The sequence below is a fragment of the Protopterus annectens genome, chromosome 7.part0 (assembly GCF_019279795.1).
Source record: "Protopterus annectens isolate FY-2018-M chromosome 7.part0, PAN1.0, whole genome shotgun sequence".
Classification (NCBI taxonomy): Eukaryota; Metazoa; Chordata; order Ceratodontiformes; family Protopteridae; genus Protopterus; species Protopterus annectens.
In genome coordinates this window covers 1640415157-1640429478 of record NC_056739.1, presented here as the reverse complement: position 1 = coordinate 1640429478, position 14322 = coordinate 1640415157, and positions in this window count along the sequence as shown.

Here is a 14322-nt window from a genome sequence, read left to right as displayed (position 1 = left end):
CTGGGTGCGATAGACTGCACGCACATACAAATCAAGTCACGACCCAGTGAGCAGGGTAGGTGCTACATAAACCGCAAGGGATTCCACTCCATCAACTGCCAGGTCATGTGCAATGCCCAGGGCATTATCATGGATGTGTGTGCTGGCAGCCCTGAAAGCTACCATGACTCCCATATCTGGCATGCCTCACAGCTGTATCAGGTATTTGTCAGGGGGGACATCCCACATGGCCATCTCATGGGGGATGCTGGCTATGCACTGGAGCCATGGATGATGACTCCCATCAGAAATGCACACACACCCATGCAAGAACGCCATAATGAGGCACACGCACAAACCAGAATCATCATAGAGCGTGTGTTCGGGATGCTGAAATCACGGTTCCGGTGCTTGGATACATCTGGTGGAGCCTTGCAGTACTCTCCAGGCACGTGTGCCCACATCTTCATAGTATGTGCCATGCTACATAATATGATCCTGCGGAAGCAGCTGCAGCAGGGGCAAAATGGTGAAGGCCCTCATAATTGCCAAGGCCATTACAGGCACAGAGGGATTCAGACCATGAACACACTGTGCCAGCCCCTGTAAGCAGACGGAGGTGTGCCCAATATGTCTACGCCTTGGCAAAGAGGGAACGTATAGCACATACTCTGACAGTGGAGGCCCCTATGGACTGACACCTCTCCACCTGCACACACAGTAAAATGGGTGGCACACAAACATGACCACCTTTAAATTGTAATGTATAGGTGGCCCAATGTGTGGCTCCTACATAGGCATCCCTCAAACATTGTAAACACAACAGCCAGTGGAACATGGAATGCCAACACCTGAACAGTACATGAGCCTTACAGCATATGGTGGTGCTGTGTGCCTGTCACGTTCCCCGCCAGATATATATATATATATATATATATATATATATATATATATATAGATATATATATATATATATATATATATATATATATATATATATATATATATATATATATATATATATATATATATATATATATATATATATATATATATATATATATATATATATATATATATATATATATATACACATATGCATATATATAATACAGATAGAAAGGGCAATAGAGGGATATATGGTGATATAGATGGATTCAGCGATATCTGCAAATATAATAGATAGTTCAACGACATTCATAACATCTTGGAGGTACAAATAAATAGGATACCGCCAACCATGGAATGTGTAACATACCGACATGCATAACCACGAGGCTGAAAGACCGATTGAACACAGTACCGGAACAGTACATCTGCGAGTAATAGTATGATGATATGAAGGGACAGTTAGACACCGCTGCCGGTGCCGCGGTCCACATAGGTACTGTGTTCAACTGTGTCTGTGAGTGCCGTAGTCTTTGTAAGTGTGCATTGAGGGTGCCGTGTGCATCTCTGTGTGACTGTAATGTGTGTGTGTGTCTGCAACATGTGTTTGTTAGTGCCAAGTCAGAGGCAGATCAGTACGGTAGGTGTGGGTATAGCTAGCCGTAGGCATATGGTTACTACCTGTCCCACAGTAGGAGGGACAGCCCCACCCTGGGCAGGTGTGTCCTGACATAAAACTGTACAAAGGGCAAATGTCCGAGATGGTAGGACATAAATATGTCCCATATATAATGTAACAGTCGTATTTAATAGTTATGCCTGTATGTAAGAAATGTAAATGTTACATGCAATATGATAAGTAGCCAAAGTCACACAACAATAGGTATGTAGTGAGGATAAAAGTATGTGCTAACCTATGTACTGACCGTGGCTACGTGTTGGCCTGTAAACACCGCTTTGTGTCCCACAAGTGTCCAACAATGACCATATGAAAAGGTGGCAACCCATGGCAAACAGGCTCTTTTAACAACACAACCACAATGACTGCAAATATCTGGGACAGAAATACAAGGGATAGCTGTCACTTACACATATCCCTTGATATATCGCTGCAATTACGGAGGTATACAAGTAGCAAGCTCACCTGCAGATGATATAGAAACCAATTAACAACAGCCCAATGTACAATCCCGTAACATAAGTCTACTAACTGTTAGCTCTCTAATTAGGGACGGAGCCCACACACATATATATGGATTATGTAGAAATGCAAGGCCCACAAACCTGTATATGTTACGTACACCCACCGACATCCCCCACACTAGAAACTAAAGCAATACAGACTGTAATAGCAGCACAAACATCCAGTCAGTCAATTACATCTGCAGAACCCTCAACATACCGTGTGAGAGACACAACTAAAGGCGTCATGCAAAATTGCAGGCGTTGTATAATGGAACAAACAGCCATGTTACAGGTTTTGTTTGCAATACTCCGTTATCAGACGTTGGGATGACAGGTACACCCACATGTTGAACCAAATACTCTACCTGTCACACACAATCCACGGGGGACATGAATCCAAACTATACTTGTCTCCATGCATAGCAGTTGCAGTTACACATAACAAAACACAATACAGACCGTCTCCCCGAAGGTAGGGAAAATAGGCAACGCCCAAGTGGAGAATCCAATTATACCCCACTGTCACCACGTAATTGGTGAATGGAGTAGCTGCACAGCTGATATGCAAGTAATTAGTCACTCAGGAACACCAATTGGCAGGATGAATCCACATGTTACAGGTATCGACGTATATAAGGATGACTTGCCAGACATTCAAACCATATGCTCATACTGAATACCAGTTGAAACACTGTGAGAGAGATAGAAACGAAACGCCGTAACGACAACAAGGTATGTAGAATGCCCGATATGTAAGGTTATGTATAGCATGATCTGTATTAATTAGTTTTACTGTATGTATAGCATGGTTTGCATTAATTAAACGTGTCCGCAATGCATAAAGTGGGGAAAGGTATTGGTGTAGTGATGTCTTGCTGAGCATACTAACGCTCGTAGAAACTGTGCGTCCAGCAGTGGGACACAAGGTACACAGCACAGACACCACAAGGGATGCTACATGAGGGCGTTAAACAGAACAATTCCATAAAACCCGCCATCAGTGGTAGGGTATGTCCAACAAGGACGTGCCATAGCAGGGGATAGTATATGTTGATATACTGTCACAGCACGCATGTGTATGGGCATATAATGTTAATGACATATGTAAGGTGGTCCCGCTGTGCAAGTATGCTTTGCATTATGGGATACTATGTGAAATATGTGTAATGTATAGTATTATAGGTAGATATGACAGATATTCCACACAGCATAACAGGCATATCATGCATACCACAGGTATCGTCTATTGGTATGTACAATAACAGGATACATATGGCCTGTAGGTATGGGACATAGTAATAGCAAGATAGCTAATCTAAATGGAAGGGCTACCAAGTAACCATGCACAAAGGACATGTAATAGCTTCACAGGTGCATAGTGGTGTACTATGCAGTCTGGCAAGTCCATGTGTAAGCACAACTACAGTGTTTACACTAGTGGCACCTCTCTAGGGTAGAGTCCTGTGAACAGCAGAGCCAGGTGTCACCTGCACCTCTGCACAGTACAGCCACTGCAGTGATCCCAGGCCTACATGTGTCTCCCAACCACCAAGGGAGGTATCACATGAACAGTGCTACTGAGTGTCCCTGCGTGATGTACATAGGACTTATGCTCCAAAGCATGGTGAGTGTCCGGTTTGGGAATGTAGCCCACAAGCACATCCCACTCATTGTGGCATGTGTGCACATATCCATGAGCATGTTGTTCACAGTGGCCTCTGCTTATGTCGTGTATGAGGAGTATATCCATTAATAATTTTGTGGACATGGGCCCTGTCTGATCAGCAGAGGTCACCCCTGAGTATGTAGTATGCAAATGTGTACAGATGTGGTGTCCATAGTGCAGCCACATATTTATACTGTCGGAGCTCAGTAAACGTCATGGCGTGTTAATGTTGTGGCATGTAAAGCTGTAGCTGTTGTGTAAGGTACACCCTAAATGGGGTGGTGTACCCTTGAATGTGTGTAGATGTCTTGAGTTCAGAGGTACAATGGGTGCCTATGTACCAGCTACACACCCAGTACAGATAGGTGTGGCCACGTAGAAGGATATCCACGCCACAGTGGCAATACGGTAACCACAGGAGTGGGTGCGACATATGTGTGTACTGCAAACATGTACAATGTGATATGTATGTAGGGGACTAACATCCATGTGATAGTCAGTGGGTGAATGGTGTAATGCAAAGGTGATGTGCATGCACCTTGTGTCATGCAGCTTGATGCCATGATAGTCATATTATGTATCTGTCACAGTGAAACCCATATGGTTGGAGTCAGTATCAGCTGGTGGAGCAATCATGGCACTTGGTATGCAGGGGGTTGAAAGCTAGGCAGGGAAAGTCCCCTGTGCTAGCCTGTTCCTCAGGAAAGCATATACTGAACATGAGGGGCCCTATGACTGAGGACTGTGGTATGCCAAATGTGCCTGACATGTAGTAGGTACTATGGTATGCTGGCCTCACTGTGTATCCTGTCCATGAGCCACATAGCATAATATCCTGAGACCCAGGGTACGATGTGCAGGTGGATGTGTATGTTGTCAATTCCAGAATGGGGAATGGTGCTGAAAAGCAATGAGAGGACAATGTAGGATGTGTGGACTCCCGTACCATCAGCAACTGCCCTGGTAACTGTATGAAAGAGACCACCATGTGTAGGGGCCATGCTCTGGCCATACCAAGCCCAACCCGGGTGGCAGCAAAGGACGGGAGCCCAACAATGTCTCTGTGAATGACGTCCTTGATGATGTGCCCCATAGCCATGCAGAACAGTCCAGTCAGGTGTGTAGGACTATAGTCCCACTTGTGCAATGTGGTGCCACCTGTGTGTAGTGTGATAAATGCTGCTGTGTGCCATTCAGGAGTTACAATGTCTGAAACAAGGCTATTACTGAATATGGTGGCCTAGTGGGGAGACATGTAATTCAGAGGTTGGTGGACATCACAGCCTGGGACATTGGAAGGTGACATGGTTCCAGTGCCCCAGGACATATAGAGTGTAGGTCAGTACTGTGTAGGTGTGACCACAGGGACACCACAATGTTCATGTATGGATTGTGGCCCTGTAGTGAGTGAGAGGGTGTGATGTCAGCATTGAATCCATCCTCCAGCATGTTGCCAACAACACCTAGGTCTGCAATGTTCCTGAGTGACTGTTGTATGTGACAGCAGATGTGGGTGTTGCCATCGACTACTGACATACCACCATAATACCTGGTGGTACACCCCAGAATGTGTAGCAGTCATGTTTACGTAGCTAGTCTTGGAGTATGTGATGAGGGACCCTGTGGCCCCACCACGGCTAACCAGTGAGCCACCCCACACATGGGAATGTACACCACTGTGCAACAGCCTACACCTGTTGTTGTACATCATATGTCCATGGAACATGACCACCAGAGTGGCGTCTGTTATCTGGTGTGTACCATCATGGCTCTGTGTGGAATAGCATGATCCATGCAGTTGTGTACATGCTAATGAAGTGCACTGGGGTATGTGTCAGCATTTGTATCTGCATTGTCCATCTGCACGGGTGTCATGATGTTAACAACCGCTGTCTGCAGACGTCTGTAGTAGGTGTTGTAGTACTCATGTACTGTGTATGCTATGATGGGTGTGTTGCCGGGATGTGGCTAACAAGGTCGATTAGCATATGTTCAGAATCCACCAATGAGGGGATAACCCCAGGTGTGTAACACCAGTCACATGGTGGTAGTGTTCATGCCAAGGGTAATGTAGGTCTTGGAGGTGGTGTGTATGGGTTGATCCAGCAGAGCGGAGGGTATGACTCATGGATGTGTCGGTACATGAGTGGCTATCCCAGTGAAGTGTGGGGTAGTGTCAGTCACACATCAGTAGTAGCTGTCTGAGGCCCACTGTCCACTATACCAACATAGAAGGTATGTTACCCGTGGGGTATGATGTCGCCTGTTACAATGTGTATAGCGGTCCCGGACACAGTTAGTTGCACGTGGAGCACCTCTGATGCATTGTGCTAAGTAACTTGCCAGGATGTGTGCAAAACATAGTGGGATATGGGAACCCCTCAGCTGTGGGTGTGCCGGTCCAGGTATGTGCCTGAAAGGTATGGTCTGTCTATAACCTGTCATTGCAGGTGTGCTCTGCAGAGCCTAGAGGCAGGTCCCAGTCACTGCACAGATGTTTTAGTGGTGCATTATAAGGTGTGCCTTGCCTGCGTGCGTCACAGAGGAAGATGCAAGCAGTGTGTCACATGACCCCATGTTGTGCCTGCCAGTTACCGCCCTGCCGGTGACAGTTATTGGAAACTGTGCAAGGCAGGCAGTATAGAAGCAGCAAGAGCCTTACATGTGAGCTGTACTCCCAGGGCTGACAGGTGCAAGTCATCTGTGCCACAGCATTGTGTTTGACCAGGACAGTTATAGCGGACGGGTACCAGATGCCTGTGGAATTACAATAGGAGCATAGGCAACTGTTGAAGTGACACAGTCCGTCATTGTACAGTGGTATCATGTCCGGACGAATGCAAAATGCTCCCCAGAGCTTGGCCTACACCCTCAGGGCTATAAGACTGGTGAGCTATTGCATGTCCCTGCACACGTAGTCTGTGAAGTGGCATCACAGGGCAGTCACACTAACATGGAGAATGACAGTCATATCGTACCTGGTGAGGTGTGGCATGGGTGCATAGGTTATGTTGCAGAAGCAGTTACCCGACAGCAAGATGTAAGTGACTAACTCCTTGTGTAGCCTGTTGTGTGGAACTGCAGTGTGTCTCCCTACAGAGTCATCTATGACTGGTGTGTTGTGAATGTTATAACTCACTGTTGGCTGTATGTGATGGGCACACATGAGTCTGTGGGCTATAAGCTGGTGATGTTGTCTTCCATGATGGGGGTACCTCTGGTGCCTACAGTGAGTATGGAGACGTACTGCACAAGTTGTCCTCGTAGGTGTGGCCAGTGGTGTAGATCATGTGAGACTATGTGATGGGTGGGGTGTGTTGCGAATGTTACACATCCCCAAATGACTGTCAGGTGCAGTCAGGGTTGGTGACAGCATTACCCCCAGCCTTAGCTGTCAACCTCCTGTCCCCAAACTGAGGAACATTAGCCCTCATACTGTGTGACAAATGGGCAAAACGTGGAACACTTACAACTGGCTTACTAACAGCTTCAACTAGGAAGGGCATATGATGGCGAAAATAGGCTGGTTTTATGTATAAAAAAGATATTCTAATGAAGTAATATGATTCCCATCTATTTAGTCATGGCTAGCAGGTAAACAATTTACAACGATGAATGTGTGACAGACCCTTCCAATGTGGAACCTTGAGGAACATGCACCTTTTAGAACCCCAAATGAGGTACGTTCCTCGTAATGAGGTACACCTGAGAGCTATGCCCCCAGCACGGCTGCAGAAGTGCATCCCCCACAGACTGTAGTGCCGTATGTTGGGAGGTGAGCATTGAATGTGTACATGAGACAATTGTTCTAGTTCCACATGTATGACATATCCCTCATATAGACAGGCAGTAGCACTGGTACGTGACAGTTGGACATGCCTGTATATACAACCATGTCCCACAGGATATGTGCATTACGTGTGTATAACAGCTGTTGTACCATAAGCAAGCTGGGAAGTGTAGGACAGCCAGTGTACCTGTGGGAAATAGTGTGGAATGGGTGCTATAGTAATCAGTAGCTCATGACATGCTCACAAGTTCTGAACAAGTGCCTAGCATGACCATACAATACAAATAGGGTGTTGGATAATATCAACCCACAAGTGGTGATGACAGTCATTTAGGGTGGCACCGCACTATAACCCTGCTGAGTATGGTGTGCATGTCCATGAACCATTAGAACTGTAGATGTTAGCAGTACAGATGTACAAGGCAGCATGGGTATTTGATTACAAATACCTTTGCATGTCACAGGAGTGTTCCACCAGTGGCCTGTTGACAGATTTACAACTACAAAAGGTGCAAGAGTGACATGTGCACAGCACACCAGTGCCAGCTACAGTAGAACAGGGTTAATGTGTTGTACCCCACCCTCATTGTAGCCCATACCACACAGACAAATGTTAGGCATCTGTGTATGTAAGGCTGTGAATGGCCATGACCTATCAGTATAGTTGTGTCAGTGTTGTGAACAACATACAGAATGGGCTGTGTGGGTGAGGTTTGTGGTATATGTGCACAGTCTGATGGATGATACCAGCAGTGTCACCACTAGGTGAACATCCCTGTACCCATAAACTACTTCCTAGGCTGTGGTCAACATTATGGACACTGTGTAAGGGATGGGGCTGTGCAGTGCACCCCCCGACATGGTGATGTTGCCAGGCCCCTTAGGTAGTCATATGAGGTACCCATGTCATGTCAGGGTGCCATCCATGAGCACTGAGATCACTGGACAGACATATACAGCACTGTGGTGACCAGTATTGGATCACATACAACCTGTAAGGGGTAATGGCTATGCATGGATGTGCGATACCAGCCTTCACAATCCTCACCTCCAATATGCAGCATGCTGTCTACCTTGCAGAAGGAAATTTGCTACACCATGATGATGGACATGCTACATGTCCATATCCTGATCTATAAGACATATGTCATGGACAGCCACCGTCCTAATACTAGGATCGCCACAGGCTGGACAGATCCCTGTGCCATATATGTGACATACTCCCACCATACCATGCAACCCTATCCATCAAAGCTGCACATGTCATCCCAGTCATACATGGTGTGATGGCCGCATGGTAGATGTACTATCAACTGACTGGATCAGTAATGTGGCACTGATGCACCTTGCGGTGGCACAATGGCTGTCTGTTACAGCTTGGAAACCGTGCCCGCACATGCTATGGTTGATAACCATCCCTGCGAATATCGTCTGACTAGCCATTGTCCCATGTCTATCACATGTGCCATACAGGCGATCCGTGGCAGGATGTTGAGCAGTTGTACAGTGTTGTGTAGATGTATATGGCAAAACACATGCATGTACAGGTGTCCATGTGTATGTGTGCATTGCCACTGCTCAAGTCCATTACGGCTGTGTCTGTGTTGATATGTGACATATACACAGCATCCAGGTCAACAGTAGTACCGTGGACACATCCAGGCATGTGCAGATAGGTAAGAACACAAGTGCAGGCAAATAGACATGCCCACAGCAAGACAACATTTACATGGAGTATGAACACTGTAATGAGGTGACACACATATATGGTGATGATATCCAATGCATAATGGGTGTGACATGTGTGACACAAACACGTCAGTCGTGTCAGTGTCATGATGCTTTGCAAAGATAACTGTGCAAATGTAGTAGATGTCATAGAAATGTATGTGCAGCAGTATCTCTGTACATCTCTGAAACTGTGACCTGTCACCATCATTAGGTCTTACAGATAATGCCCCGTACACTCCTCCCAGCATACACCCACCAGGAAGATGATGTCCTCATCCCACAGCTCCATGACAACTATGACTTGTTGTTCAGCCAAGTGCCACAGCATGCCCAGCAGCAGGATCACCTGTGGCAGGATCTACGCAGGAGGGTGAACGATGTGGGTGACCATAACCGCACCTACCAGCAGGTGCGCAGACACTGCATGCACTTGATACAACATGCAAAACAGCGTGCCACTGCAATCACCAGGGAATAAGGTGGAACAGGTGGTGGGACACCAACCCAGCCCCCACTCACACACACCGAGGAGCTACTGGCCAGTCTGGGGACACCCAGGGAACAGCATCCAGAAACACTAGCTGCCATCGTGGAGGTGGGTGTCTACCAAGCAATGAGCCTGGAGTTGCCTGGTAAGTCAGTACTGCACATATGGCTATTATATCCCATGTAGTTGCATGTGTCACTGTACATTATGTAAAGTAACAACATATGCAAGGTATGTGGACACACATGCTGCATACTACAGTATGCTACGTTGTGTATGCACACATGTGCATACTATATGCTATTACACAGGTGAATGTGTTCACATGCACAGTGCAACCTGTGGCTGTCATACAGTCATGGATAATGTTCATACTGGTGTGTCACCCCTATACAGGTACCTCTGGCATGTCGCACAGACATGAGTCCGTTGCAGGTGAGACTGTCATCAGTATCAGGCATGTTACAGTGTAGATCTCTTTGCCATGTGGCCAGTTAACACTTGCACACCTGATGTTTGTTCCAGTCATGATATGCAGGTCTCACCACCCTTCATTCACACAGGCCACTCATGTGCAATATATACAAATGTAATGATACACCGACTTGAAACCACAGTACTTGTCATTGCGACATGTGGTCAGCTGTGCATACAACGGTGGAGGTGTTTTACAATGGAGGCATATGTAGTATGCATTGGAACAACATGTGTGGTACGCACACAGTACCACACAGTGAGCTGTGATATGGGCAGCCCACAGGTGTCACCATTGTGTCATATGCCCCTGCATTGGGTGCACACATTGTGATGTGCCACCTGACATTTCCCAGACATGTAGTGTTTTTTCTGCAATATTGTCACACTATCGCATGACCTATACCCCACATACCAAACATACAACCAGTTGTCTGCATAGCCCTGTGGATTGTGACATATCTGACATCTATGGGTGTTTGTCATATGGGATAACACAGACATGTGGAAAAGATGCCCATCACACACAATTGGCCAACACATGTGCACACATGGCCATGGGGGATGGCCAGAGACATGTAGCCACACAGTACTTGGGATGTGTATACACCCTGTTGCACATTGTCCACACATGGTCCAATTATAGCCTTAGTTGACTGATTATACAGTTGATGTGGTACACTGGACAACCTAAAAGCCTGTGCACAGCTACTGGAGGTGTCACTGAAGTCTACCATATACGATCTGTTGAACATCATGACTGTGTTGCAGTTATGGCTATGCAATGTGTACATATTATGCATTCTACAGCAACATAGATGCCTCATGTTGCCATGCAATGGCACAGTGTCTGTACTTCACACTGTGTAGCAATGTAGACGGCTCACACTACCCTCCCATGCTCGTGCACATTTGCTAAACATGCATTCTATCCGTAGGGCATACACACAACACTGCAATGTGAAGCCCATTAACATGCCATTTGAACCCCAGGGAGGAGGTATGCTTACTAACTGTTATCCTGTTCTGGGCCACATGGTGTATCGCAGGCATGCTGCATGCCATTTGAACCCCAGGGAGGAGGTATGCTTACTAACGCTGCAATGTGAAGCCCTTTAACATGCCATTTGAACCCCAGGGAGGAGGTATGCTTACTAACTGTTATCCTGTTCTGGGCCACATGGTGTATCGCAGGCATGCTGCATGCCATTTGAACCCCAGGGAGGAGGTATGCTTACTAACGCTGCAATGTGAAGCCCATTAACATGCCATTTGAACCCCAGGGAGGAGGTATGCTTACTAACTGTTATCCTGTTCTGGGCCACATGGTGTATCGCAGGCATGCTGCATGCCATTTGAACCCCAGGGAGGAGGTATGCTTACTAACGCTGCAATGTGAAGCCCATTAACATGCCATTTGAACCCCAGGGAGGAGGTATGCTTACTAACGCTGCAATGTGAAGCCCATTAACATGCCATTTGAACCCCAGGGAGGAGGTATGCTTACTAACGCTGCAATGTGAAGCCCATTAACATGCCATTTGAACCCCAGGGAGGAGGTATGCTTACTAACGCTGCAATGTGAAGCCCATTAACATGCCATTTGAACCCCAGGGAGGAGGTATGCTTACTAACGCTGCAATGTGAAGCCCATTAACATGCCATTTGAACCCCAGGGAGGAGGTATGCTTACTAACGCTGCAATGTGAAGCCCATTAACATGCCATTTGAACCCCAGGGAGGAGGTATGCTTACTAACGCTGCAATGTGAAGCCCATTAACATGCCATTTGAACCCCAGGAAGGAGGTATGCTAGGAGGTATGCTTACTAACGCTGCAATGTGAAGCCCATTAACATGCCATTTGAACCCCATTCACAGGTGATGTAGGTGTGTTACCCTCCTGTGGTCCATCTGATGTTAGTGTCCCTACAGATACTAGCGGTGATGAACATATGCATGAGGTACAGGCAGGGTTGTCAGGGGCTGAATCTGTGTCAATGGTTACCATCCCAGCTATGTCCCCCTCTTCCCCGCACACAGTTCTGCTGCCAACACATACCGCATCACCGGTGGCCATAGAGGAAGGACAGTCAGCGTCTGTTAGCGTGGAACAGGAACGTGTGGTGGCTATAGAAGGTGTGGCTACACACCATGGTATCAGTGTAATGACTGCAGATGTGCCACACAGACATGTGGCCGGTGCTGCTCGTAGGAGGACCTCTGGCAGACATGCACCTGCAGGACAGAGCGCAGCAGCTGGTATCACCAGACACATGTTCCAGACTGTAATGGCGGCACAGGCACGTGCTGAACGGCAGAACAGAGAAGGTCAGAGGCTGCAGAGGGCTGCTATCCATACCCTAAATGACAACATCCAGGCATTGGCAAATGCTCAACAGCAGAATGCTAATGTTCTGGACAGGCAATTAGGTGAAATGGTCGGAATCCTTGACCGAGGCATGGCAATCCGTGAGCAGGAGCTGTCTGTGCTGGAACACCTGGTAGGAGTGAGACGTAGGCCACGTGGACGTAGGCCAGCAACACCACCTAGTGTGGGTCGACGTGAGCATGCCACCTCACATGCCGACTCCCATAGTGCCAGTAGCAGTAGCAGTGCAGCTGGTGCTGCGCTTTCAACACCAGGATACAGCAGGCCACGTGGATGTGGCCCTGGATGGTCTCAGCAGGGACACGGTTCCAGCAGACATGTGTTGTCGGACAGTAGCCACTCAGTACCTCCACCTGGTAGTGCCCGTGCAACCCCAGGCAGGCACAGGTCACGTGGCCATGGAAGGACACAGTGAGCTGTGCAACCTGCTCTGTACAATCTGGGGCTGTCAATTATACCCCGTGTAGGCCTCACAAATGGCAGAACTGTGTACACACATACACGCACACAGCAAACACAACTGTAGGGCTCCACAACATCCACATGCATTCTGCACTGACATGTCCAGTCAACTCACCGGCCCTTACACACACACATTATGTTATCCATTGGTGCAGCCTATGCCCTGGCAAACATATCACCCTGTGCATATGATGAAGCCTGTGTCGCATCCCTGTCATCCACACCATCGGTGCAGGGTTATGCACAAATATTCTGATGCACAGGGTGAACAGCATAGTGATAGGTGTATGTAATATTACCTGTGTATGCATAGTGAGGGATGTGTATGTTGCAGTGGTTGTGTGTGAATACTGAGAGATGTGTATGTGACATAGGTTGTGTACTGTCGACATGCACCAGTCATGCCATGTAGTGCAGGTGCAGCATGCATTGTGATGAGTTCACGGTATGTGTCTCGGTTACATCTGTAGCACCATGTTGGTTGTGATACCCTGGTTCCCTCCTATGGTGTACTTGCATGTGCCTACAGGTAGCAGTGTTTGCAGTCCCCCACGTGTAACTGTGGATTACTCACAGGCACATCTGGCAATATCAGCATGCTACATGTACCCTCAACCTGACTGTTGGACACACCAACATGACACAGATGTCCGCACATATACTGCACCTGACGCATGTGGTCGGTGCCACAGGCTACACTGGACAGAGACGTGACATACATATCAGGACACATTACAGGTATGGTGACATGGTGCAGGGGTTGTATACAGCGGCCTGGCCAATGATGATGTGAGGTGTCACTTGGTAGCTGGAGGCCACACTGTGCAGCAGTAGGACCCTGTAACAGTACGGGAACATGGCCACATTCACGGGGTGTACACCACTATAACGCACACCCCATAGTGTGCAGGAGGAGACCCTTGCCTATGTGGTCATCACCCTCACAGTACTATGCACCCACACGATGTGTCACAGAGAAGAGACATGCACAGGTAGCCAGTATGGCTGGGACCTATGGCATCAACAGGGTTGTGCAATGCATCACCATTACGGGTTAGTCACCACGTGGGGTTAGTGATCATTTCCCACCGTATATTAGCATACACCCTCACACCAAGCACCAGACATACATACAGACACACACACACTGTGGTGACCACACATGTGTATATGGACAGCTGATGTGTGTGATGCACCACACCGGCCGATGTCATGCTTCCCACACTGACGTATGTACAGATCTCTACAATGGTGTACAGGGATGTGTAG